A 26151-nucleotide genomic window follows, 5' to 3' on the forward strand; every position below is an offset into this window, starting at 1 on the left:
TGTCCACAAGATCCGGTTTTCCCATGATTCTCCCTGGCTAGAGACAGGGCCCCTCTAACACTGGTTATTATTCCTTTCCTGGGCATACATACTAGAGGTCCCTTCAAGGGGATCTGACAGATCGTACTCAAAAGCTTGGTCATGGGAGGTTGAGGCTACCTTCACCTTGGTGGAACTCCCCCGGTTAGAGTTTCCCTCCTTGAGTTGACGCACCTGTGCTGCCAGGACAGAAGTGGGTTTCCCATCCCACCTTCCCATGTCTTCCCCATGGTCACACAGGAAGAACCTCAGATTAGCCCTTGGGGTGTACCCTCTCTCTCTAGCCTGGGGAATGCTGGGCTCTGACTTTGGAGCCTGTGACTCGCACAGGTGTCGCATTAACCTTCCTCATCTCCTCCCTTGTTGGAACTCAAAATGTCTCTCAGACATTTTTAGAGGTTCCAGGCTTTGGTCAGAAGCATTTTAGACCCTGACAGACAGCTGGAAACAGCTGTGATTTTGAGTTTGAGCCATGGAATGAGTTACCAACTTTGGAGGTGGAACAAGCAGTCACAAAAGGTTAGATAGTATAGTAAAAGTAGTTGCAAAACAGAGGGGAATTTTTTTTAGTATTGTACAGGGGGGTTTTGACTTTGTACAGATGGGTTTTTACTTTGTACATGGGGGTCAGAAGTTCTAAGATGGAGGAAAGTGGGCTGATCCTGTTCTTCCTCCTTCTTCTTCCTTGCCTCCATGTTCTTGGTGATGTTGGCACTCACAGATTGGTTTAGAGTAGGAAAACACTTTGTAATATAGGTAGTAGGTGTTATAAATTGTGACACGGCAATTTGAAGTGTCTTAATTCAATAAAGCAATTTTATTTAAAATTAGCAAGCAAGTAAGGCAGGCAAAAATTCAGCGCTGGGCGGCCGGGGAGTCTCCTGCTCCACCAATGGCGCGCAAAAATGTTCTGTCCCAACCTTCCTTTTATCCCCCCTTTTCTCTTTGCAGACGTGACTCTCCAAATGTAGTCTGAGTCTGGTCGTTGTGATAGCTTCTAAGTCTCTTCTTTTGAGATACAGCAAGCAGACCAGATACACACACGCCCAGGACTTTAATCTCAGCCTCCTTATCACCTTGTAAGCAAATAAGCATTTCAAAGACACACCAGTACATTCTTAGCCACTATCTTATGCAAAACAAATTAGGTTAACATACCACAGTACATTCTTATGCAAACTAAGACAAGCAAGCATATTACAGTGAACAAATTATCTTCTACTTATCTCAATTTCCCCCTTTTCTTGTTTATCTTTATTTTGTTCACTGAATCTTTGTAACTCCTGGTGACTTAGTATTAGGGTCTCATCCACATTGTGTATGGGTTCATATTTTGCCCTAATGAGCATTAAATGTGCTGCCTCTAATCGTCCTTTTACTATTTTTATTGCCTTATTGAAGATGCATGGCCCAAAGGTCAGTCCCAATATTATCAGTATCAGAGGTCCTGCAAGGGTGGATAGCAAGGTAGTTAACCAAGGAGATTGATTGAACCATGATTCATACTAACTTTGCTGTGCCTCTCTTTCCCTCTTTCTCTGCTCTAATCTTCTCCTTAATTCTGCCATGGTGTCTGTAACAATTCTAGTATGATCAGCGTATGCACAGCATTCCTCCTTTAGGGCTACACATAATCCCCCTTGTTGTAATAATAGCAAGTCTAAACCCCTTCTGTTCTGCAACACTACCTCAGATAGGGACCTTAATGATTTTACCAATCCATCGATGGCCTGCTCAATTTTACTCAGATCTTCATCTACTGAAATTCTTAATGCTTTAAATTCCTTTTGTTGATTTACTAGGGATGCCACCCCAGTTCCAGCTCCTATTCCCCCGATGGTAAGGAGAGTTGCAATAGTTAGGGCAGTGAGGGGTTCCCTTTTTATTAGATGGTGTTCTGGCACAGTTTGTTGTTCATATATGTAGTCACTTGTATGGTAGGTAATTCTGGGCATAATCATTACTTGGATGCAGTAGTCTTGGCTTGGATTAAACAGTTTCAGTGAGATGTACGGTGTGACACCCAGAGTGTTACATACCCACTTAGTGTTAGCTGCTGGCAATAGCCAGTCAGCCGGTTTCTTTCCACCTGTTTCTATTACTCCACAAAGGTATTCTCTTTGTGTTGGGATTTTTCCTATGCATCTCCCTTTCCCTGTTACCTGAGCCAAGGTAAGCCCCGGTGTTGTCTCTTTACCCTTTTTCCAAAAACACTGATTCGGATTAGTTCCATTTACTCTCCTGGGCTTTGCAGTGACCCCTATGGCTTCATAAAATGGGGGTCTTAAATTATAGCACAGCCAACAGTCTTCCGTCAGTTTTGGGTTGGTTCTATTTAGGACACCATAACTTGCTTTTATAACCTTCCAGAGTATATTACCTTCCTGGGTTTTTTCTTGTTCGTCTCCTGGAGTGTTTTCATTCTGAATTTTATTCTGGGTCTGATCCCTTTCTTTTGTTTGGTTGGCTAAAACAACCTTCTTTTCTAATAACACTGGGTTTGGCTCTACAGGTTCAGGATCAGGGGGCACAAGTTCCTTCTTTATAAATATTAAGCTACTAAAATTGCCAAAATCAGCCGAATATAAGCGAACGCCCCAAGTTTTTCCAATTAACCATATACTATCCTCTGGCCTTAATGCAGTAATTTGTATATTCTTGCAAATATTTTCTGGGGGTTTATGACCTGTCCAGTAGCCGGGAGGAATACAACCATCTGGCTTCCAGACCACCTTAATGTATGGATCAGGAGTGGGGGGGTCCCATGTACCAGCTATTGTTTCACAACCCCAATATGCACAGTAATATTGTCCAGGACTATTGCAATACCCTTTACCAGGATTTGAAGCAGGACACATATAAAACGATGAAACCCAATGGGAACCCCAACCAGTACCTAAGGATGCCACAGGTAACTGGAAAGTGGGAGCTCCAGCTGTAGTATTGCTCCTTATAACTCGTGAATCCTCCCATCTTCCTAAAGTTTACTTGAAAGGTTTATGAGTAGTTACTTCCGCAGTATTACAATATATACAAAGGAAAATCACAAGCAGTAAGCAAATGGCATGTGGGGTCTGGTTTCTCACACTGCAACAATTATACCTTTGAGCCCAAAAACTATTTCTGCCTTTGTTACTCCCAGTCCCGGGGTAGTTCCGCAAATATTGCTTGCGTATTCCATCCTGAGGGCTCCTTCCTCCACAGCTGTTTACTCCTCTGCCTCGCCTGTCGACTCGGGTGCTTCGAGCCACAGGTTGTACTATCTTCTTGGCAGCAAGAGTATTCTTCAGGAGGGGATTTATGCCCTCTGGTGCCTTGCCGCATGCAATAAGAACGCCAATTCTGATCTTTTACCTCTGGTGCGGTACAACTGACCCCTTTTAGGTCTTTCTTATAAAGGCCTTTTATGATCTCTGCTACAAATGGGCTCGGCTCGTTTGTATGGTAGCAGTAATTTGAGAAAATTTCCCACCACTCTTTAGATTCCAATTGGATTTCCCCTCTAGTCACTTTACAAGTCAGTATCCAAGCTGTAATCTCTCTTTGTACGTTCCAACAGGAATTGCAAGTTCCTCGTGGAGGATACCCTCTGTTGCAATGTGACCACCACTGTTCTCCACACACCTTACAGATATAGCATACAAAAGGATAGCAATTACAATTTTGATTTTTACACTTTAACACTTGAATTACTAATTAGCCCACTATCTAAGTAATATAAGTCTGATGTGTATTCAATCTGATAAGAGTCCATTAGTTTCTCTGTAACTTCAATTTCAGGTTCCCGGGAGGACTGGTTACTTGCTACACAGTGTTGTTAACTGGTCCTTTTACTCGACTGGCATGTGTCCATCTTCTTTCTGCAGTCCGAATTGTAGTTTCTGTAGTGAGTAACACAAGATAAGGACCTTCCCATTGTGGGGTTAGTGTAGATTCTTTCCAGGATTTTATTAACACATAGTCTCCTGGGTGTATTTTATGTATTTTTAAATCTAAAGGGGGTCTTTGCGTAATGATTCCTTTTTTCTAAAGTTCATTGCGGCGTTTTATTAAAGCAATAATATATGAGGTTATTTTATAGTCTTTTAACTGGGGGTGGTCTCGGGGTTCCTCCAAATCATATGGCATCCCGTATAGTATTTCAAAAGAGGAAATCCCAACATCTGCTCTGGGTCTTGTTCTTATGTACAATAGGGCTAAAGGGAGACACTTGACCCATGTCAATTTTGTTTCTATTATTAATTTGGTTAATTGCTTTTTTAGTTCCCCATTCATTCTTTTTACTCTTCCCGAACTCTGGGGATGCCATGGGGTATGGTATTCCCACTTAATTCCCAGAGCATGTGAGATATCCTCAGTTATTTTGGACACAAAGTGAGGTTCCCTATCAGAATCTATTGTTTCTACTATCCCATATCTAGGGATTATTTCTTCTAATAATATTCTGACTACTGTCTGAGCAGTAGTCCGAGTAGTGGGGTAAGCTTCTACAAAATGGGTGAGATGATCTACTATTACTAACAAATATTTATATCTACCCACTTTAGGCAATTCAGTGAAGTCTATTTGTATTTTGGCAAAAGGCCTGTGAGCTAATTCCCTTCCTCCCATGGGTCTTTCTCTAAGATGTTTTCTGTTTACTTTTTGACAGATCAGACAATCTCCCACTACTCTTTTAGCCAAATCATAGATTCTAATACTCATATATTTAGTGGCAAATTGATCTACTAATGCTTGAGTTCCCCAATGAGTCTGGTCATGCAATCTTTGCAAAATTTCTGAGGCCTTGCTTTTAGGTAAAACAGTTCTCTTATCTGGGAGCTTCCATTGTCCATCAGACTCCTCCTTAATTCCAATTTTTTTGTAATTTTTCCTTTTCTTGAGTGGTAAAACTATATATTTGCCATTTTTCTTTGGGGGAGTTCACAGATACAGTGTCGCTCTGCCCCATGTTCCCCTGAGTTCGTAGGGCTGCTTTTTTGGCTTCTTGGTCAGCTAAATTATTTCCTCTGTTTCTAAAGTCCAGTCCTCTCTGGTGTCCCCTTAAGTGGACCACAGCAATTTGAGCCGGGCCCCTTAAGGCATTTAAAACTTGGACAATTAGCTCTTGATGAATTAGATCTTTTCCCTGTGAGTTTATAAGTCCCCTTTCTTCCCAAATTTTTCCAAATGCGTGCACTACCCCATATGCATATTTAGAGTCTGTGTATATTGTTCCAATTTTTTCTTTTAATAACCTTAAAGCCCTGAGTACTGCATATAATTCACAAGCTTGTGCAGACCAGGAGTTACTTAGTGGTCCGGATTCAATTACTTTTAAATCTTTTTATGGATTTGTAACTACTGGAAACCGGGCCAAAGTCCTCTTATTTATTTCTCTTAAATTGTGCACCAATCTGTAGGACCCATCTGACTTCTTTACAGGCAGGATGGGAGTATTGAAGGGAGACATACAGGGCTCTAAAAAGCCCTTTTTCCAATAGCCTATCTATTTCAGGTTTTAGTCTTAATTTTTCCTCCCTAGGGATAGGGTATTGTTTAATTCTTATGGGTTTGCCAGGATTACTTATTTCTACTGAGAAAGGTTTAATCTGCAATTTCCTCACCGTTTCTGGGGTATACCACACTTCAGGATTAATTTTCTTTTCATCTTCTACCCTTAAAGGGCAGAGCTTTATCTGTAATTCTTTATTTACAACTTCTTAAATTAATACCCAATTCTATTATCAGATCTCTTCCTAATAAATTGTAATCTGCTTTAGGTACTAGTAGTAAAGAACCTATACCACATTTGGAATTAGTTTCTACCATCACATCCTTGATAACAGATACCTTAAAGGGCTCTCCTTTTGCCCCAATTACATGTACAGTGTCAGATGACTTTTTACATCTAAGCGGCAAGGCTTGCACTGTGGATCTTTCAGCCCCGGTATCCACTAAAAATTCTATCTCTTGTTGTTGGGGTCTCACTTTAAGCTTTACCAAGGGCTCCTTATGATGTTTCTTTACATACGTAAATAACTCACCTATTTTAAAGTATCATAGCTTAAATAATAGTGTGTACACAATGATTTCAAATTACTTCCACAGAAATGCAAGGGGGAAGAATAGTTTTTGTAGTAGACATTTCATAAAATGACTGCACACTAAGCTGAATTTGTATAAGCTGAGGCAGGAATTTACTCTTCTAAGTTTAGATTGTCCTGGCATTATTCCAGCTTAGGGGGAGAGGATGGAGTCCACAACATCATTGATGTGGCTGCTGTCATTTTTAAATGCACGAGGTTTCACAGCATACAGCAGGAAAGCAGAGACCGCATTTGAAGATCATACAAAGGATCAACCAGTTTCTGCTTAAAAACACTTTTTTTTTTTTTTTTTTTTTTTTTAGTGTCTTCCCTTAAATGCAGAAAATAAGTATCAAACGAATGAACAGCCTTACTAAGAAGTTGTTACAAGCTCATTAACTGTGTTTACATCTGAAAGGAAAGGGCTTTTTGCCTTTCAGAAGCAAATGAGCTGAATTCTCAGGTCATGTTTTGCACTCCGGCTGATTTTACCAGTGCAGGCACCAAGGCTTCAACACATGCAGTTCTGACAATGTCTGCAATTACTTGTGAAAACTATTCTTGCACACATTGTTTCTCTGAATCTCAGACTTACTTAAAATAGACATAATGCTCTGGCTGATAGCAATTTCAGTATTTTGAAAGTAATAAGGAAGAACTGCTTAGAAGAAGTTATTTGTGCTGTAACTAACAGTTGTTTACAATGTCTCTAGGCACAAAACCCCATCATCTGTCATTAGCAGACAGTGATTTCCAGTGATGATATCAAAGTACTGGTTATTGAAAGGGAGCTCTTTCTATAGTACACTTCCCTGGACCATGCTCCCTGCTAGGGAGACTTACCTCAATACTTACTTCACTGTGTACCTAAGAAAACAAGTTAAGCAGAGCTCAGAATGAATTGACTAATCTAAGAACTTCAAAAAGCGGCTTCCCAACCTTAATTTCTGTTCCCCCAGACAGTAGCAGCAGCAGTGTGGGAAGTGTCCTGAAAGGGTGGAGGTAGGACCATGTTTGAACAGTAAGTTATGTGACAACTGTACAATTAAATGACAATAACAATACATTTGCATTTAAGAATTGAAGCTGCAGAAGCAAAAGACTTCTTAAGGAGGGCAAGATAATGTGGTCCATTCTAAAAAGTAAGTAAAAGCACTGCCAGCGTCTCACCCCATATAGGCTCCACTGCATGTCCTAAAATCTTGAAAAGGCTGAGCAGCTACACTGCAGTGTGGGTGGAAGCAGAAATTTTGGCACTGGAGAGTAATGCAAGAGTGCAGCTGTCCAAATAAGGGTGGTTTACACCATAAGCTCCATCAGGTTGACATTTCTAACCCCACTGCCACCTCTGGGGCTGGCAGTGAAGGGACCTTGCTGCTTCTCTGCTGGCCTGGGGCCTCACACCCCTAATCTTCCTTAAAGGCCTTCTCATCTACTATCTACATTCCTTGCATGGGAATTAGGGTTAGGCCCTTCCCGCACACTTCCATACAATAATGTATCATTTTAACTTTGCCTTTCCCTTTTCTAGATGGGAAAGCATCCCAATTAATTATCATCAAACCCAAGGGGCTTGGGAATCTGGGGAAGCTTAGCATGGGTCCCCTCTCCCATGGGACCAGAGGGCTTGCCTTTCCTCTGTCCCATCTTCCGGAGTGCACTCAGTTTCTCACACACATGCTCCCCTGGTTCGTGGCCCAGCCCCTCGCGGGGAATGGAAAACGCACTAATACAGAGTCCGCACTCACTTGGTCTCTACGAGACCTCTCACACACAGCACTCCGGGAAAACCACCCCAAACCGAGCGGAAAACCGGCCTATACTCACGCGTCCTACGCCTTCGCTGGTTCTTCGTGCACAAAGATTACAGGGGTAACCGGTTCTCTTTTGCCCGTTACTCAATTTAGGTTCGTCGGTGGAGAGTGATCAGAAAGCCTGGGGCAGCCGGGCCGCCATAAGGGCGGGGCGCCTCCCGATCGTCCCGTAGCGACTGATCTACTTCTCCATCCGAGTCACGGCACCAAATTGTTATAAATTGTGACACGGCAATTTGAAGTGTCTTAATTCAATAAAGCAATTTTATTTAAAATTAGCAAGCAAGTAAGGCAGGCAAAAATTCAGCACTGGGCGGCCGGGGAGTCTCCTGCTCCACCAATGGCGCGCAAAAATGTTCTGTCCCAACCTTCCTTTTATCCCCCCTTTTCTCTTTGCAGACGTGACTCTCCAAATGTAGTCTGAGTCTGGTCGTTGTGATAGCTTCTAAGTCTCTTCTTTTGAGATACAGCAAGCAGACCAGATACACACACGCCCAGGACTTTAATCTCAACCTCCTTATCACCTTGTAAGCAAATAAGCATTTCAAAGACACACCAGTACATTCTTAGCCACTATCTTATGCAAAACAAATTAGGTTAACATACCACAGTACATTCTTATGCAAACTAAGACAAGCAAGCATATTACAGTGAACAAATTATCTTCTACTTATCTCAGTAGGTATTGGGGGAAAACTATAAACATGTAATACATAATATATCATATAAAAGATAGCAGCAGCCCTGGGCGGGGGGGAGAGAAGAAGACAGCAGACAGAGAGGATGTCAGGGTGTGTGTGTGCCTCTGCCCAGGCCGCTGACCAAGCAACCGCAGCCCAAGAAGACAATCTTTTAGATAACTAAAAATAAACTGCCTTGAGACCGAACAGCAAAAGCCTGCGCAGTTTTTCTTTGGAAGCACGGGTTGGAGGAGAAATTTCACCACCATATGGAACCTCAGAGCAAGCCTTGGTTTCCCACAAATGACACCCCTGGTCGGGCATCAAAAAAAAGAACAAAAAGAAACATCAAACAACCTCCAACCTTCATCGGCAGAAAAAGAAAGAAGATAAAAAAAAGAAGAGCAGTACACACTCTCCACAAATTCCAAGAAGAGAGGGAGCAGAATGCTCAAGATAAGAACCTGACCTTCACCAAAATAGCTCGTCTGGAGGACGGCCAGGAGGAGAGAAACCAGAAGCGCGCCTGGGATTTCTCACCTGTGACCTGCTGGACGATGAAAAGTGCCATCTCCGGACTGACCTCATGATGACTCAGCTTTTGGTGAGAATGGTCGAAATTAAGAACATGGGGAGGGAATGCATGCTCCCAAGGACACACTAAAGATTTTTCTTTTAGCCCTATAGGGCAAGATTTCTACCCATCAGTTAGAGATAGCCCCAAATGAAATGAAAGCTTTGTTATTGTAGGTGCGGTGTAGTCACCCGCACACAGATGCACATCTTTTCTTGGAATTGAATTTTTGGCAAGGGATCAATAAGCAACTGTATTACCGAGACACAAAAAAAAAAAGATAAGACTGCCACAAAACTTTTGCTTTCAGCAAGGACAATAATACAGTCAGCTTCACGGCGTGGCACGTCTGTCCAGACAGCTGGGGCTCCTATTGGAGCACAAAGGGGGAAGATTGCCCAGCCAGCAGCTTGGGGCAGTTTTCCTCACCACAGATCCAGAGGAAGCAGGATTGCCTCCCATGGAGAATCAAGGGGATGGTCTGTCATCATGCCCTGTGTCTCTGGATTCCCACTGTTCCTCTGTTTCCCTTGAACCTCAATCCCTGAGCTCCTCCGATGCAGAAACTCCCAAGACAGAGACATAAACCAAGCACGGCTGCAGCCCTCGGTGGGGAAAAGGACCAGGCACTGCTCGAGTCCGAACCCGCGGCGAGAGGGGCAGCGTTGGCGGCGTCTCCGGTGGGGGAGGGTGCAGACGAGAGTGCGGAGCAGAGAGGGAAGAGGGAGAGGAGAGAGCTTTCGTAGCTCCGCGGGCGGGGAATTCAAAACAGCCCGCGGTGCAGACGAGAGGGGGGCAGCGGGAACAGTGCAGACACAGGGCGGCGGGGGCGCGGGTGCAGCGGTCAGGCGTCCCGAGCGTCCCGTGACGCGTTCGATGTCGAGAATCCGTGAGGCCACAGAAGCGGCCACCCAAAAGGTGCGGGAAGACAGCTCCCTAATCGCGGCAGCCAGATCTGCTGAGAAAGCAGCAGACGGACAGCGAGAAGGTGCCCCTCGCTGCAGCTCAGGCGGTGGACATGCGCATGAAGGTCGAGTGGAACCCGAAAAGCCACGGGTGGAGGGGATTTTTTGCATCTCGAACGCACGGCACGGGTGCAGGCGGGGCAGAGCCGGCATGCGCGGGCTGTGGGCGCTGGCACAGAGCCAGGAGAGGGGCAAAGCGAGATGGGAGACATCGGGGCCGGAATGGGAACAGGAAGGTGGTTACATCAGTCTCGGGGGGGATGACAGTGGCTCTCAATCATAGGCGGTGCGAGCCGGAGCAAGGCGAAAGCATGGCCGGGACCAGAGCAGAAGTGTCCACACCCCCGTGATGACGCAGCAGGGACGGGGCATGGCCAGGATGTGAACATTCCTCAGGGCACAGTTCCGTTGCAGTTCCCATGGCAACAGCCAGCACAAACCCACGGCCAATCTCTGCCAGCTTCAGACATGGCCAAAATAGAATAGTTATTGCAACAAGAGTCAGTTACACATGAATCATTTGTTAGGAGAAATGTTCAAAAATTTATCAGGAATTAGTGCAGGGTTTGCAAATGTAAATCAATTGTCAGAAGAAATGCTCAAATGTTATCGGAAGTGCAAATTGGAGAACAGAGTGCGGTTCTAACCTCAACTGGTCAGGCGGATGCGACTGCCAGGCAGGCGCGGGGGAATGACTCCCGGTCCGCAGCAGCGGCGCTGGCCGAGCGGGCAGCTGAGAGAGAGAGCAGAGCTACATTCTCGCTGCGGCGATGGCAGCGCGCATGCGTGGAACGGTAGAGTGGGGTCTCACATTTCGAGCATGGCACGGGCACTGATGGCGCCAGCCAGCCATCCACAGTCTGCGCGGTGGCCGTGGGGGGAAACCCTAGCGGCGTGGGGCCAGGTGGGACGCGGCGCGGGGACGCGGCAGCGGCAGAAAGCAGCGAGCGCGCACTGATGACGTCAGCAGAGCGCCGAACCACGCTGAGACCAGGGACGGCCACCGGGACCCGGTGGGATGACCCAGAGCGGGACAGCAGCGGTGCCAGGTCCGATCGGGAGAAGGGAGGAAGCATTCCCGAGCCCACGGCTGTGGCCAGGGCCGGCGCGGCGGGGCGCACTCGGGGCCGGCGTTTCTTCCCTTGTTCCCATGGCGACACAGACAGAGATGGGTGAATCCAGGCTGCACATGAGTTTGCGGAAGTCAGGGCGAACGCGGAAGTGGCTGAGAGGGGGGGATTTCAGGCATGGGTTCAGCACAGCCAACACTGGGCGTGAGCGGAGGCTGAGAGCAAGAGAGAGAGATACATTCACCTTAACGCAGGCAGAAGCGGGGTGTGACTGTGCCAGAAGTACTCCCCTCTGCACCACTCATGCTCATGCAGGCAGGGGCTGGGCAGAGCCAAGGCAGGGATTTCCTTGGTCGCTGCCTCTCCACAGCAGAGCTGCGTTGTGGCAGCTGCAAGAGATGCCGAGGTTTTTTCCACTGCAGTGTACATCCAAACATTAACAACAAATACACGGCACAGCCCAGAAACCACAGCAGCCAAAGCAAACAACTTTTTACAAGCACGTCCATTGCACCAAATATCCCACAGCAATGCTGAGAGATGGGACTCCAACATTCACCCCAAAAAAATAAGATACAGTTAAGTCACCACTTGAAATCATAAAGGTCTTCTCCAAACTTCTCCAATGTTTCTAAACACTAACCCCAGATTTTTTAGTTAGGTGAAAGAATTGATCAGCAGATACACCCAGCCGATGTGATGAAGAGTACTGATTGTGGAACACAATATGAAAATAAGATATCATAATGAAAACTGAGATAGAAAATTAAATAGCATGAAATTTTAGTAATTTATTATAATAAGATTTAAGTTAGGTTGCATTTTAACATTCTATTAATTTTTATATAGTTTTGTTTGAGTTTAAGTTAAGTATTGTTTAATTAGAGTATATAACTTTAAGTTTATCTTAGTTTGGGCCCTGAAAAAGTTAAGTTTATAAGAGTTTAATTGATAATAGATTTATATATTATTAATTTGATACATATAGACTTCATAAAGTTAATATAATTTAGGGATTTTTTTACCAAGATTTTTATATATTGAGTTTAAGTAATGTTTGTTTCAAAAATTATTTTAATTTTTTCAAAGGTCAAGTTTATTTAATTAACAAAGTTTAGTTGTTTTTCTTTAAGGATGAGAAGGTTTTGACTGAAAGAGTTTATGAAATGATAATGAACATTGATTTAAAGGGAAGACACAATCTACTGTATCCTTGGTTTTATTTTAGTCTTTTCTGTTTTATTATAAGTTTATCAGTGTATAAGAGTCTTGAAGGAATTTATTTTGAGTTTTTCTGAGATTGATTTCATTGTTTAATGATCAGTTGTATAGTCTGTTATTTCTTTGTGTAATGATACAAAGGGTGTTTGTTTCCAAATCCTTTCTTTTACATTTAACTATTTAAGTGTTCTATAAATGTTACTGTTAAGAAATTTTATCATGTTATCAGGTGAAGCTCTGTGCTTTGTTTTTTCATAGTGAATTTTTGTATGTTTTATTGTTGTTTATGTAATCTCATCCAGGTTGCATGTCATTCTGAAGTCTCATTTTGGATTTTAAATATATCGTGCATTTTTCTAGGTAAACTTTCTGGTTTGTTTTTATATCTCTTGTGAGTGGAATCATTGCATTTCTATTTTTTATCATTCTCAAATGTTTTTCAGAAGATCTCAGAGAGAGGTGCCTGAAGCATTCTGACAACCTTTTGTCAATGTTAATCTTATGATTTCTTCCAGTTGACATTTTTTTCCTTCAAAGAAGTTTCAAGAAGAATGAATCCTTGTGTCATTTGATCAATTTATCAGTTTGGACTTCGAGTGTTTATTTTATATGAAAATGTTATAATAAGTTGTTATGTTTTAGGTATCATATATGTATTGTTGGTATAAACTTTAAGATAATATGTTAAAGGACATCACTCCAATTTAAAGTCTGGGTTTTGGCCAGGCCCTGATTTTAACTTGGATGGATGAGTTTGCCAGCAAAATCCAGAGGTTTTTGCACAAAAATTAATGTTATATAGATCATTTTGATCCACCAATTTGATCCTACAAATGTGACAGCTGACACAGCTTTGGGGTGAAACTTGTCAGCCCTGCCCGGGAGGGAATGCCAATTTTCACTGGAAACAAATGTTTCAGCTGTTTGCAGACTCTGAACCGCTGGCACAATCTTTCTAATGATCATGCTTTGTTCAATTTTATATATGTTATTTAGAATCTTTCTGTTGAACTTTCTTGAATTGTTATTGATTTTGATAGGTTTTCTGCATTTTATTATTGAGATATTTTGTCTTATTCTATATTATGTTTTATATTTCAACCTTCTTGTTTCAAAAGAGAAGAAGAGAAAGGGAGAAAAAAGAAAAAAGGAGAAAAGAGAAAAAAGAAAAGATGTGAAGAAGTGCCTGAAATAAGGCTGGAATGAGCAATGAAGATTTTGTATATTTTAATCTTTTGAGATAATTCTTTTGTAGACTTGATTTCGCTGATCGTCAAGGAAAATATGAGGAGATTGCCAGACACTGGACAGATCAAATTGAAAAAATCAGTCAAGTTGATAACTTTGAGCAAGGATTGTGTTAATGTTTTCACAGAAGTTTAAAGTGGGTTTTTATTTTTTGGCTTACAGGCCCTCAAAAACAATTCTTACAGATTTAGAGATAATGGCTCAGATCATTGTTAAGGCAAAGACCAGATTGCTGACAATGTCAGGCAAAGATTTCTTAATCATTCATTTACATTTAAAGAAAAAATATTTTGAGCAGACAATCCAAAATCACAAGATTTTTCAATCACGTTGTTAGAGTACCCAGAAGTTTGCACAGTTCATTTTTTAGCTCACAGAACATTAAATGTAAAAATAAGTTTTAGAGAAAAATCAAAAATAAGTTAGGAATCGATGGAAAAGATGACAGTGTTCACTGATAGTTCAAGGAAAACTCACAAATTACATGGAAAATTCCAAAGACAGACAAATGGGAATCAGATGTAAAAAATGGTACAAGGTTCACCACAAATTGTAAAATTAGTAGCAATAGTCAGAGTTTTTCAGTTATTTCAGGAACCATCAATCTGATCACAGATTCAGTGTATATTGCAAATGTGGCCAAACAATTAGAGGAATCACTTTTAAAACATACGGACAATGAAGTTTTATATTCATATCTATTATGCATGAAAATAACCCTAGAAAACAGAGAACATAAATATTTTGTTATGCACATCAGAATGCATTCTTCACTTCCGAGGTTTTTAGTAAAAGTGAATGCTCATGTAGATAGACTCACAATGCCCATCTCACAGACACTGCCAGACATTTTTGAGCAAACAAAATTGAGCCATGCATTTTTTTCACAAAAATGTACAAACATTGATGGAATCCTTTAGCTTTTCTAAAAGTCAGGCAAAGGAAATCATCAGTGCTTGTCAGAGTGTCAGTTTGTACAGCGTCCTGTATCTACAGGAGTGGTCAGTTTGAGAGGTTTGAAAAAGTCTTCAGCTGTGGCAAACTGATGTCACAAAATATGCATCTTTTGAGAGTCTTGAAAACATTTGTGTTGCAGTTTATATATTTTCACATTTATGTTTCAGTTCACACATTTCCAAGAGCAATTTTTGGATCATGACATACAAGGGAAACCACAGAACATGCCTGCAGATATTTTTTACAAGCATTTGCATCATTAGGAGTGTCACAAGAAATAGAAACAGATAATAGTCCAATTTACAAAGGCAAGGTGCTTGGTGAATTTCTGAAAAATGGAGAGTCAAACATGTTTTTGGTATTCCTCATTCTCCCTCAGGTCAAGCAAGCATTGAAAGAACACATCACACCCTGAAATCCATTTGGAAAAGGGGGAGGCAGGCGCAACATCTCATATGCAGTTGAACAAAGCTTTGTATGTGTTGAATTTTTTAAATGGTTATTTTTCAGAGTCCACTCCACCAATTGTCAGACATTTTACAAACAGTGCACGAGCAAAACTAAGGGAAAATTCTTTAGTTTTGATCAGAAACCCAGAGTCAGGACAAATTGAAGGTCCATTTGCATTAATAACTTGGGGCAAGGGTTTTGTTTGTGTTTCTATAGAACAAGGACCGAAGTGGGTGTCGGCAAGGTACGTGAAACCTTATCAGGTGCAGATGCCAGTGAACGTGGACCAGAGAAGCAGAGAAGCAAGCATGCAAAGATGGACAGCAACGCTGCAGACATCTCATCGGACAACAATTGGCAACTCAGAGACTTGGGGTTTTTCTGGGTAATCAAGTGTTGTTTGGGTGTTGCTGCATTGTGGGGTTTCTCACAGAGGTTGGAGACATGGACATGGGGTTCAGACAGATAGTGTTCATGTGCTTCATTCTCTTGCTTCTTGCCTTGAGCAATGGGACAAGCTTTCCCATGAAACAACCAAGGGAAAATGTGTGGGAGACTTTGGCAAAAGCAGCGGGTCTGGACAGCATTTGCCTGACCCATTCAGAACTGGGGAAACAATTTTCAACATGCTTGGTAGGTGTGCCAGTGAAGGAATTACCAATTCCAAAGGACATCCCTCCAAAAGGTTCTGAAGTCTTTTTTGGATCCTGTGGAGAGATGGCATGTTTGGACACAGTTCCTTCCTGTGGCTCACTTTGAACCTCCAGAGTTGGACATTTTTAGGTCAACAAGAATGAAGTTTTGTATCAAATTCAATCCATTTAGAGTGGCAAAGACAGATAATCATATAGTAGATATCATTCCAAATCAGCTCTTTTATAGAAATGCGTCATCCTGGTGCAATTGCACAAAAAGTGACGAGCAAACTATCCCTTCAACACCCAGCCACTTTGCCGAAGGGAGTGTTTTTGATTTGCGGGGACAGAATTTGGCCTGCTATCCCTGCAAAAGTCAAAAGCAGTCCATGCAGCATTGGGGAACTCTCATTGATAACACCTGATTTGAGGACTTTAAAGGAGCAGACACACAGGAAAGAAAAAAGATCCTTCGAACAATATAGCCCAATTGTGATGATGATGTTTATACCTGGGACAAGGCTCACAGAATTGCAGTAGCAATTTTCTCACCCCAAACAGTGTTAGGGGTGGCCTTGACACAATTGGACCACATAGCATGCTGGATTGAGCAAACATAGTTGTATCATTTCGTCTGCACTGAGTGACATGTTAACAGATATCAGCAGTGCAAGACAAGCAGTGCTTCAGAACAGGGCGGCAGCTGATTATTTGCTGCTGTCACATGAGCACAGATGTGAAAAATTTGAGGGGATGTGCTGCATGAACTTGTTTGATCATTCAAAATCTATTCATGAAAATATACAACAGATACAAAGTAGTATCAGCAAATTGAAAAAAGTTACAGGATTCTGGTGAGATTATTTCATTGGCCTTTTTGATCTTTCACCATTGTGGAAAGAACTTTGAAAAATAGTATTTCATATTCTTATAGGGCTTTTAGTTCTACTTGTTCTGCCATGCATTATTGTTACAGATGATAGATAGATATAATTGTTCCCTCAGCTAGACGGATGTCACTTCTGCCCTTGGATGAATCCTGGAGTGAAATGGACTGTTCCATCCCACCCCCCAAAAGATTGTATGGCTCATCCCACACCTCTGTACCTGCCCCTAAAACATCAATGTCTGTAACCCCATTGGCCCATGCCTTGTACCGGCCCATCTAGGAGCCTCTGAAAAGGGAGCTCCGAGGGGCCATGCGGTCTCTTGGACTTCCTCCCCCCCTGGGGCTTCCCCTCTCCTACCGTTTGTCTCTCCCCTCCCCCACCCTCTGAGGCCCAGCCACGTACCACGCCTGAGAGCACGAGGCTCGGGCCTTCCTGCACCCCCAATAAACCTCTTTCCCCAAGAGCAAGCTTCAGAGATCTCTGCCTCCCTCCACCCACACCGTGCTGGAGCATAATCTTCCCACACATTTTCATGTGCATTCAAAGGACCTTGAACAACGTGGCAAAGCAGGTTTTTTTGGTTCAAACAGAGGGGAGATGTTGGAACTCAAAATGTCTCTCAGACATTTTTAGAGGTTCCAGGCTTTGGTCAGAAGCATTTTAGACCCTGACAGGCAGCTGGAAACAGCTTTGATTTTGAGTTTGAGCCATGGAATGAGTTACCAACTTTGGAGGTGGAACAAGCAGTCACAAAAGGTTAGATAGTATAGTAAAAGTAGTTGCAAAACAGAGGGGAATTTTTTTTAGTATTGTACAGGGGGGTTTTGACTTTGTACAGATGGGTTTTTACTTTGTACATGGGGGTCAGAAGTTCTAAGATGGAGGAAAGTGGGCTGATCCTGTTCTTCCTCCTTCTTCTTCCTTGCCTCCATGTTCTTGGTGATGTTGGCACTCACAGATTGGTTTAGAGTAGGAAAACACTTTGTAATATAGGTAGTAGGTATTGGGGGAAAACTATAAACATGTAATACGTAATATATCATATAAAAGATAGCAGCAGCCCTGGGCGGGGGGGAGAGAAGAAGAAGACAACAGACAGAGAGGATGTCAGGGTGTGTGTGTGCCTCTTCCCGGGCTGCTGACCAAGCAGCTGCAACCCGAGAAGACAATCTTTTAGATAACTAACAATAAACTGCCTTGAGACCGAACAGCAAAAGCCTGCGCAGTTTTTCTTTGGAAGCACGGGTTGGAGGAGAAATTTCACCACCATATGGGACCTCAGAGCAAGCCTGGGGTTCCCACAACTGGACACCAAATTGTTCCACCCCAACACAGAGAAAAGAGACTTTATGAATATGTGGGACTTTGAATGGGAAGAAAAGACTGATTGCCAAAATCCCGGCCTTGGGCAGAATATTTCCTATAAAAACTGTTTGTACCAAGAGGGTGGTGTGTGGGCATAGGGGGAACTTCTGCTGAGGCTATCCGCTCTGTGATGCACCCAGTGCCGATCCTGCGCTCGGCAATGTCCTTTTCCTTGTGTCTGGCTCAGAGAGAATTTGATCGCTATAATAAAATTTTTATTTTTCATTTTTAATTTGGCTGGATCAATTTTTATCTATAACAGAAGTTAATAGGATTCCAGTGTGGCAAAAGGAAAAGTGTCAAGAAATTTTAAATATTGCAAGTGAAGGGAACTTTGCAGTGGGGTGGGTAGCCTCTCACCAGAGAGATGGGAATCCAGCAGGGGAATGGAACAATAAAGCTGATGAGTTAGTAAGGCTAAGTCCCCTATAAAAGGAACAAATCACAGAGGACTGGGATCATCTATTAGAATGGCTGCATGTAAAGAGACAACACACAGGTGCAAAAGATTTGTACAAAGAAGTTCTTTCTCAGGGTTGGCCTGTCACCAGAGAAACGTGTAAAACATGCATATCAGCCTGCGAGCAGTGTCACAGACGATTAGAAAGACACCCAATAGAAGATGACCCTCTGCCTTTAAGAAAAGGTAAATGCTCATGGGACGTATGGCAGGTAGATTACATCGGTCCCTTCAAAAAATTGGGTGGTAAACGTTTTGTGCTAGTAGGAGTGGAGATTATATCTGGGTTAGTTCAAGCTGAAGCTTTTAACAGAGCTACAGGAGATAATACTGCTAAAGCATCGCAGGGGTGGTTTGGAACTTTCCCAAAACCACAGGAAATTCAGTCTGATAATGGGTCTCACTTTACTGCTAAAGTTTTACAAGAATGGGCAAAGGGTGAAGGAATGAAATAGACTTTTCACACCACACGCCTTACTACCCCCAAGCTAACAGGATAATTGAAAGAAATGGGTGGTAAAGGGCTGTCTCAAAGTCATTGCTTTTTGCCCTAAAGCCCCTAGCATTATCCCCACTTTATGGGGACCTGATGATCCTAAAAGTCCAGCACCTGACCCTGGACAATCTGTTTTGGTGGAGCTCCCTACTGTAGGGGAAGAACCACTTGTGCTGAAAACCCCACTGAATAAATATGCATGGTTAGCCTCCGATGCTCTGGGGAAAGAACATCAGATAAATACCCGCTGGATAATTCCATCATTTTAATTTTCTGCCTCTCGGTGTCAGGATTCTGTTGTGTTTACTTTTTCAGAAGAACTCCGAGGGACATGAAGACCACCTAATCCGTGATAAAACTGGTGATACTTTTCTGCATCCTACCACAACCCCATGGCCAGAAACCAGCTAAGTGGTCATGGTCTGAAATAATAGTGGTAGCCTGCAGAAAAGTGAAAGGATCTCTTTAAGCATGAAAAGGTTTGTATGCACCCAAGCATACAGGACTGTTGGCACAATTACACATTAACACAAACTGTAGAAGTAGTTTGTCTTTGGTCTAAAAATACTGAAGTGATTTTTTTTTTTAAAAGTTAAAGTATTGATTCAGAAGTATTAATTAATAAATTGGCTGCCACAACTAGACATTTGACAAAATTACAACAACCACTGCAGTTGTCCTTATTGGCTTTGGGAACACATCAGTGGTTGCTATCAAACCTTTTACCAAATTGGGAAAAGGTAAATGTAAATGATCACAAATTGGTAATTGATGCACTCAGTGCTACACAAAACAACGTCTCTTTGGGTCTCAGCTGTAGCCAGGCACAATTATGGATGCAGTCAGTTGCTGCCTCAATTATAAGGGAAGATGAAGAAGGCACTCTCCCTACTAAAATTCAGAAAATAGTTTGGGACAGTGCCACTGATTTTGAAAGACAATTCCAATCCTGGTGGAATTTAGTGAATTTCACCTATGATCCTAACACAAACACAGACACAGCCTTTGTATTAACCATACTGAATACTTTGGTGTACACAATTTTTCCTATTATTGCATTAGGGATGAATCATGATGGAGCTATTCTCTATCCTTTCGAGCACAGAGGATCCCCATCAAATTGGGGAGAATTGGCAAATTGTTAATTTAGAATCTTGTATTGTCTGGGAACAACAGGGATTTATTTGTGAAAGTAATGCAATTATAGCCCAAGACATTTGTTTAGACACAGAACAGAATATTTGCGACTTTGAAATTTATCCTAACGAGACTTCTGAAACAGTCCTTGTATATATTGGCAATGGTTGTGCATGCTTTAGAACTGCTTGTGATATAGTACTTGTAGAAAACGTAGTAGTGAATACTAAAAATTATTCAAATTTTTGTGTTTGCAACTTTACTAAAGTTGCAGGATGTGATTTTTCTTTTGAAGCCCCAGTTACTTCTCATTACCTTTTACAATCCAATTACACACTGATTCATCAACTATTGCTTATTCCCATTGGGATGAACCTCACTCTGGTAAAGCAATTGTTGCTTCACCAGGATTTAACTGAAATTTTAGGAAAAATCAAGAGAAATGGACAGAAAACCCTGGTAACTGTTCATCACAATGTGAAGGAAATACATTGGGTTTTGGAAAGAGGAAAGAGAGATGCTGAACACAGGTGGTGGGATACTCTTTTTAGGTGGTCACCTACTGCTACAGGTGGCCTGAAAAAATTGTGTCATCCCATCATTGTTCTTTTTATTTTGGTTTCTATTGGTTTTATTTTATCAGCAATCCTATACATCATGAATTGGAAAATGATGAAAGGGTTGGCACAATTGACATCTACAATGAATGCACACAATTTGGTCAATACCCCATTTACTGTAGACACTCCCAGGATTATTGACACAAGGTGAATTACTTGAGCATTAAAATAGGCAATTGGCCCTCGTGATAAGATTTTTGATTGTGTTGTAATTTTTTAATCAAAGTTGATTATTTGTTTTTAATAAGAAATTGAATGCATATTTTTAATTGGATAACTGATTATTTTCTTTTGTTTTCCTTTTATCTTATTTCTTTCCCTTATTTTTTTTCCTACTTTTCTGTCTAATTTTCTGTCTCTGTTTTCTGGAATATGTTACTACCACCTTGACAAGGCCTGAAGACTTCAGAACAGCACTACGGATGGAGCTCTCTCTCTTATGAAACATAAATTTTAAGGAATTTAGAGATTTTAGAGGAGCTAAGATTTTAGTTAGAAAGAAGCCTTACTAGAGTTAATTAAAATAATAATAACAAATGAGTAAGCCTAGATGAAGTAAGGAGTTAGTAGTTAACTAATAATTGATTGCTTGTCAGCACAATGTTTAGTTAGCTGGGTTTATAATGAAGAATATGGAAACTGACAAATAGCTTTTGAGAACATAAGACAATTGTGGGCCTCCTCTGTTCTGAAACCAATTGAAGACAAGGAATGGGAGTTCTACCAAGAGTTCATTTGTCATATTTGCATTGAAAAGGTAGAAAGGTCAGAACAAGGAAGACTTCATTTACTTCCTCATTTTGGGACCCCTCCCCATGAAAGGGACCACTGACCCATTTCAAGGAACAAACTACGCATGCTTAATAGCTTTTGGAGTAATTAGCATATGAAGCGGGGAATGGGATGTACCAAAATTATTAATATGTATTTTGGGTATTCAATACTTGTATGGATAAAAAGACTCTGCAATCACCTGGAAGCTGCAGTGTGTATTTGGGAGCTATCCCGCACGCTGCCCGGTGTTGAATAAACATACACTTTCTAACTTTAAACTGTTAGAGAGTTTTTGTCCATCACAGTTGGATATCGGTACTAGATCAATATCCATATTTTATCAATAAATCACTTATGATGATCGTTAGTCACGGGGTGGTGTGAGAAACAGTCCGAAGTTTCCTTCATTTACCTCACGACTGTCACAAGGACCCTGAAGACTCCTGACAGGAGTTATGGCCTTGCCCAGGTGGACATGGATGCTTGCCAAGTTACTGTTAGCAGGTGCACTTGCTGTGCTTCTACAGAACGTTGCATTCGAACAGGTTGTGAAAAAGCAGTGGCTTGTCCCTGCATGCCTGCATCTGCTTCACAGACTATGGGGCTCTTCACAATGGCCCATCAATCTTCCCCACCTTCTGGCCAGATGCCACTCACTTTGGCTAAAGACTATATAAACTGTAACTTTCTGGGAAGACTTTGGTTAACCCCCACGGACGACAATGAATCCATGTGACTGGCCCATTGAGGACCTCGTTGTAGACGGTGATAGCTATATTCCCCTTCCCCTCTTTTCTCTCTATTCTTTATTTTCCTTTTTCTGTCCTGTCTATCGCATTTGCTGTTGGTACCAAAATAAAGGTGCATTTGTTGTGATTAAACTGATAGTCCCCTGCCGTTTAGCCTTTTTACACTTTTGGGATCAATTAACAAATCATCACAACACCCCGCAGGAGTGGATCATGACAATGATGCGAAAGAAATAACCAGAATTCTGCAAAGAATAAAACAGAATGCAGATCATCACTGGTGGGATGTAATCTTTGGATGGTTGCCAACTGCAAATGGGATCTTTAATACATTGTATCACCTCATTGTAGTTTTATTGATTTCAGTTGGAATGAGTTTAGGGTTATCTTTTATATTGCTAATTTGGAATTGGAGAATACTACAGTGAGTGGCTGTGTTAACCTCCTTATCAAATGTACATGGTAAAGCATTAAGGGACACTTATTATCGTAAGGATTTGCCTTAAGTAAAAGAATTTACTTATTTTTTAGAAAAGGGGGGAATGAAACAGAGTGGAAATTTAACAGGGTAGAAATACATTTGGATTTAGGTGAAATGTGCTGCTTTGAATTATTAGTAGCTTGCTAGAATAGGTAAAATATGCTGTTTAGTCTGGTAGCTCTACTGCGCTTGTAAAAACTTCCTCAGTCGAGGAGAAAGAATGTGAATTTCCAAGCTGAAGAGATAAGAGAAGCCCCTTGAACTTTGAAATGAAGAGAAAAAAAAATCCAAAGCTGAGTCTGCAGGAGATGAACAAAGTGACCAGAGAGTTCTCTGTACAAGAACTGTTCTCTGTACAAGGACTAATTGCAAGTTGTAATGCGAAACCAGTAAAATGAAAATGCATGAACCTATTGTGAAACTCTATGCATATGTACTAGAAGGAAGAATAAAAAAGGATTGGGAGTTCTCAGGGGCACGCATGTCTTTTGAAGTGGAATGATCCCCATATGCAGTTCAACGAGAGCTCCTTGTGCTGCTAACTAATCTTCCAGCCTTCTGTGAGAACAATTACGCTTTCTATACCTCAAGTCCCAGTGAACATAATGGTAGATGGATAAGTGTAGGAATATGGTGCATCGGGGAGTTTGATACAGCTTACGTGTGGCAAGTGGATGGTGCAACTCTGTGCTTTCTTTTACTTCTAGAGCTTTTTTCCAATGAGAGGGGCTTCTGAAAGTTGGCAAGGGAGTGACGAGAGTGAAAAACATAGACACTATGTTTATGTGAGGAGGAAAGTACAAAGAGGCAGTGTGCTCTGTGCTGTTTCAAGGCTGTTTGGAGAACAGCTACTTTAAGAACGCCTTCTGTTCTGCAGAACTCTCCAGCAGTGAAGGTGTAAGAAATTGATGAAGTTCAACAGCTGCGTGTTATTTTCACTAGCAACAAGAGCATTCTCATCTGATTACGATTGTGACTGAACTGTTGCTGTATCTTTGCAAATTGGTATGCTTCTCAAACAAGACCTGTACTCTACCGCTACATTCTACACCTGATGTGATCCGGAAAGAACTGAAGCCCAGCAATGGCCTACAGCTTTGCTGCATTTCAGTGGGTATATGTCATAGAACCACTGTATTTTGTGCACAGGGTGTTTTTTAGCTTTAGGTTCACTCATATCTCAGAGACTATAGGGAACAGAAATTGTTTCCACAGAAGACTAGTAGTGGAATAGGTAGCTGCATCTACCATTGTGTTGTTTGGATCTCAGTGCCTGAAGGTTCACGCAATTGTCTCCACAGAGAGTAGAAAGAGGGTTAAGTAGCAGCACAAGTAGCTCTGGTTGAAATTATCCCTTACAACTTGCCACTCTACATTTGGCTGGAAGGGCAGTGGTGGCCACACTTGTATTGCAACTAGTGAGTATGCTATGCACACTAGTCCGGTGCTATGCAGCCTCCTTCCCACCTTTTATATCCTGTTGCCCTTTCATTCTCCCAGAGATGAATCATTGTCTGCTTCTCTCACAGAACACTGTGCCAGCAGAGCTCCTAGGTTTTGCTTCTGCCGAAACACTCCTATATCATACATTTTCTGTCTAAGACCTGTGTGGCCCCATATTTCACCTCTTCTGTGATCTGAATCTAAACAGAAAGGTTCTCGGCTACATCTTGCACAAAGAACTGTGCCAGGACAGCCGCCCACACAAAACATGTTTTCTGCCACATCATTCTTTGCCTTATGTGACCTGGACAAAACTGAAGCATAGCAATGGCATTCAGCTTTTCTGCTTTTCAGCGAGTATACTATACAGAACTACTGTGTTTTGCACACAGTCTTTTCTCAGCTCTAGGTGCACTCCTATCCTTTCTCTTCCACAGATTCCAAACTGTCCACAGAGCTCTCATTCAGTGAAATGTGGCAGGAAGGAAGAAACACTTGCTTCATTAGTCATTCCATATCCAAGACGTTCAACACAGCAACACAATCTGTGCAATGAGAAAGGGAGATGCAGGACATACTTTTTACGCTGGCACATTTTTCTTTGTGTGAGATCTCCCCAGATCTTTAGTGCATGCGAGATTGTAATGTGCACAGTGGTAATTCAAGCTCAGGAGCCATGTGCAGAGAGACCGGCGATCTGGCGGTGCTTTGCAAGTCGTAGAAGAAAGAGGACTGCCCCTTGAATGGAATTCAAATACTAATTTCAACAAGTTTTAGTGACAAGTTCCAGGCAACCTTGACGTTTTGGCAGTTTTCTGCATTAGATGCAGACAAAAAGCTTTCCATTGAGATTCAGAAAATAAGAGAGGCAGAATAACGGTGGTAGATATTTTAAACTATGTTAAATACATGGCCCAGAAGTCTTTCGGCAGAAGCAAAACCTAAGAGCGCTTTGCTGCTGGCACAGTGTTCTGTGTGTGCAGTAGATGACAATTTGCCTTCAAGCTGCCCTTACTGCTGAATGCAGAGTGGCAAGTCGTAAGGAAGAATTTCAACCAGACCTACTTGTGCTGCTACCTAGTCCACTTCCAGCCTTCAGTGGAAACAATTTCACTTGCCTCCAAGCTATGAGTGTACCTAAAGTTAAAAAAAAACCCATGCACAAAACACAGTAGTTCTATATAGTATATGCACTGAAAAGCAGCAAAACTGCATGCCATTGCTGGGCCTTGCTTCTGTTTGGTTCACATTAGGCAAAGAATGTAGCAGCAGAGCAGAGGGCTTGATTGAGAAACATACCGATTTGCAAAGATCCAGCAACAGTTCAGTCACAATTGGCATCAGATGAGCATGCTCTTACTGCTTGAAAAAGCAACACACAGCTGTTGAACTTCATCTCAAAAGGTGGTGATAAGCTCTTTCTTACACCTTCATTCTCATGTGCTTACAGAAGGCTAGAAGAAGATTAGTTAGCAGCACAAGGAGCTCTCGTTGAACTGCCTCATTTCTCCTGCCACTGTGAATTCGGCTGACAGGCCAGCGCCAGCCACACTTGTCTTGCAGCCAGTACGCTGTGCACACCATCCCAGTGCCTTGGGACTTTGTTCTTCGCCTTTAAAGACCTGTCACGCTTTCAGTCTCCCGGAGGCAAATTGTTGTCTACTTCTCGCACAGAACACTGTGTTAGCAGCAAAGCACTTTTAGGTTTTGCTTCTGAATTTACGTTAGCAGTCTTAAAGTGAGAAGTTTAAGGACAGCTCTTTTGCTGATACCTATTCTTCTCTAGCCCTCTGGGGGAACAGTTACTCTTTCGTGTAGGCTCTGAGATACAGACAACAGTATTGTAGATGCAGCGGAGGAAGGAAAGACAGGGTGCACTGGCCAGTTTCATGTCTTTACGCATGGCAAGCGTATAGGGTAGCCCTGAAGTAGCTTTTACTTCTAGAATTTTTTCTAAGTGAGCAACTGCTGGAACTTGGCAGTGGATCTGCGGGAGTGAAAATGTGACGGCACGT

The 26151-nt window shown here is 42.2% G+C and overlaps 1 long non-coding RNA gene across 1 annotated transcript; it reads right to left on the reverse strand.

Annotated features, from left to right (window-relative positions):
- Positions 1-826: 826 nt before the first annotated feature.
- LOC146763086 (uncharacterized) lies at positions 827-11093 on the reverse strand. The gene is made up of 2 exons (XR_014952652.1): positions 10788-11093; positions 827-3920 (listed from the first exon to the last, which is right to left on the reverse strand). It is a non-coding gene; the product is annotated as an uncharacterized LOC146763086 (long non-coding RNA).
- Positions 11094-26151: the final 15058 nt, after the last annotated feature.

Source organism: Lonchura striata, chromosome W, assembly GCF_050655825.1.
Source record: "Lonchura striata isolate lonStrDom1 chromosome W, ASM5065582v1, whole genome shotgun sequence".
In the NCBI taxonomy this organism is placed as follows: domain Eukaryota; kingdom Metazoa; phylum Chordata; class Aves; order Passeriformes; family Estrildidae; genus Lonchura; species Lonchura striata.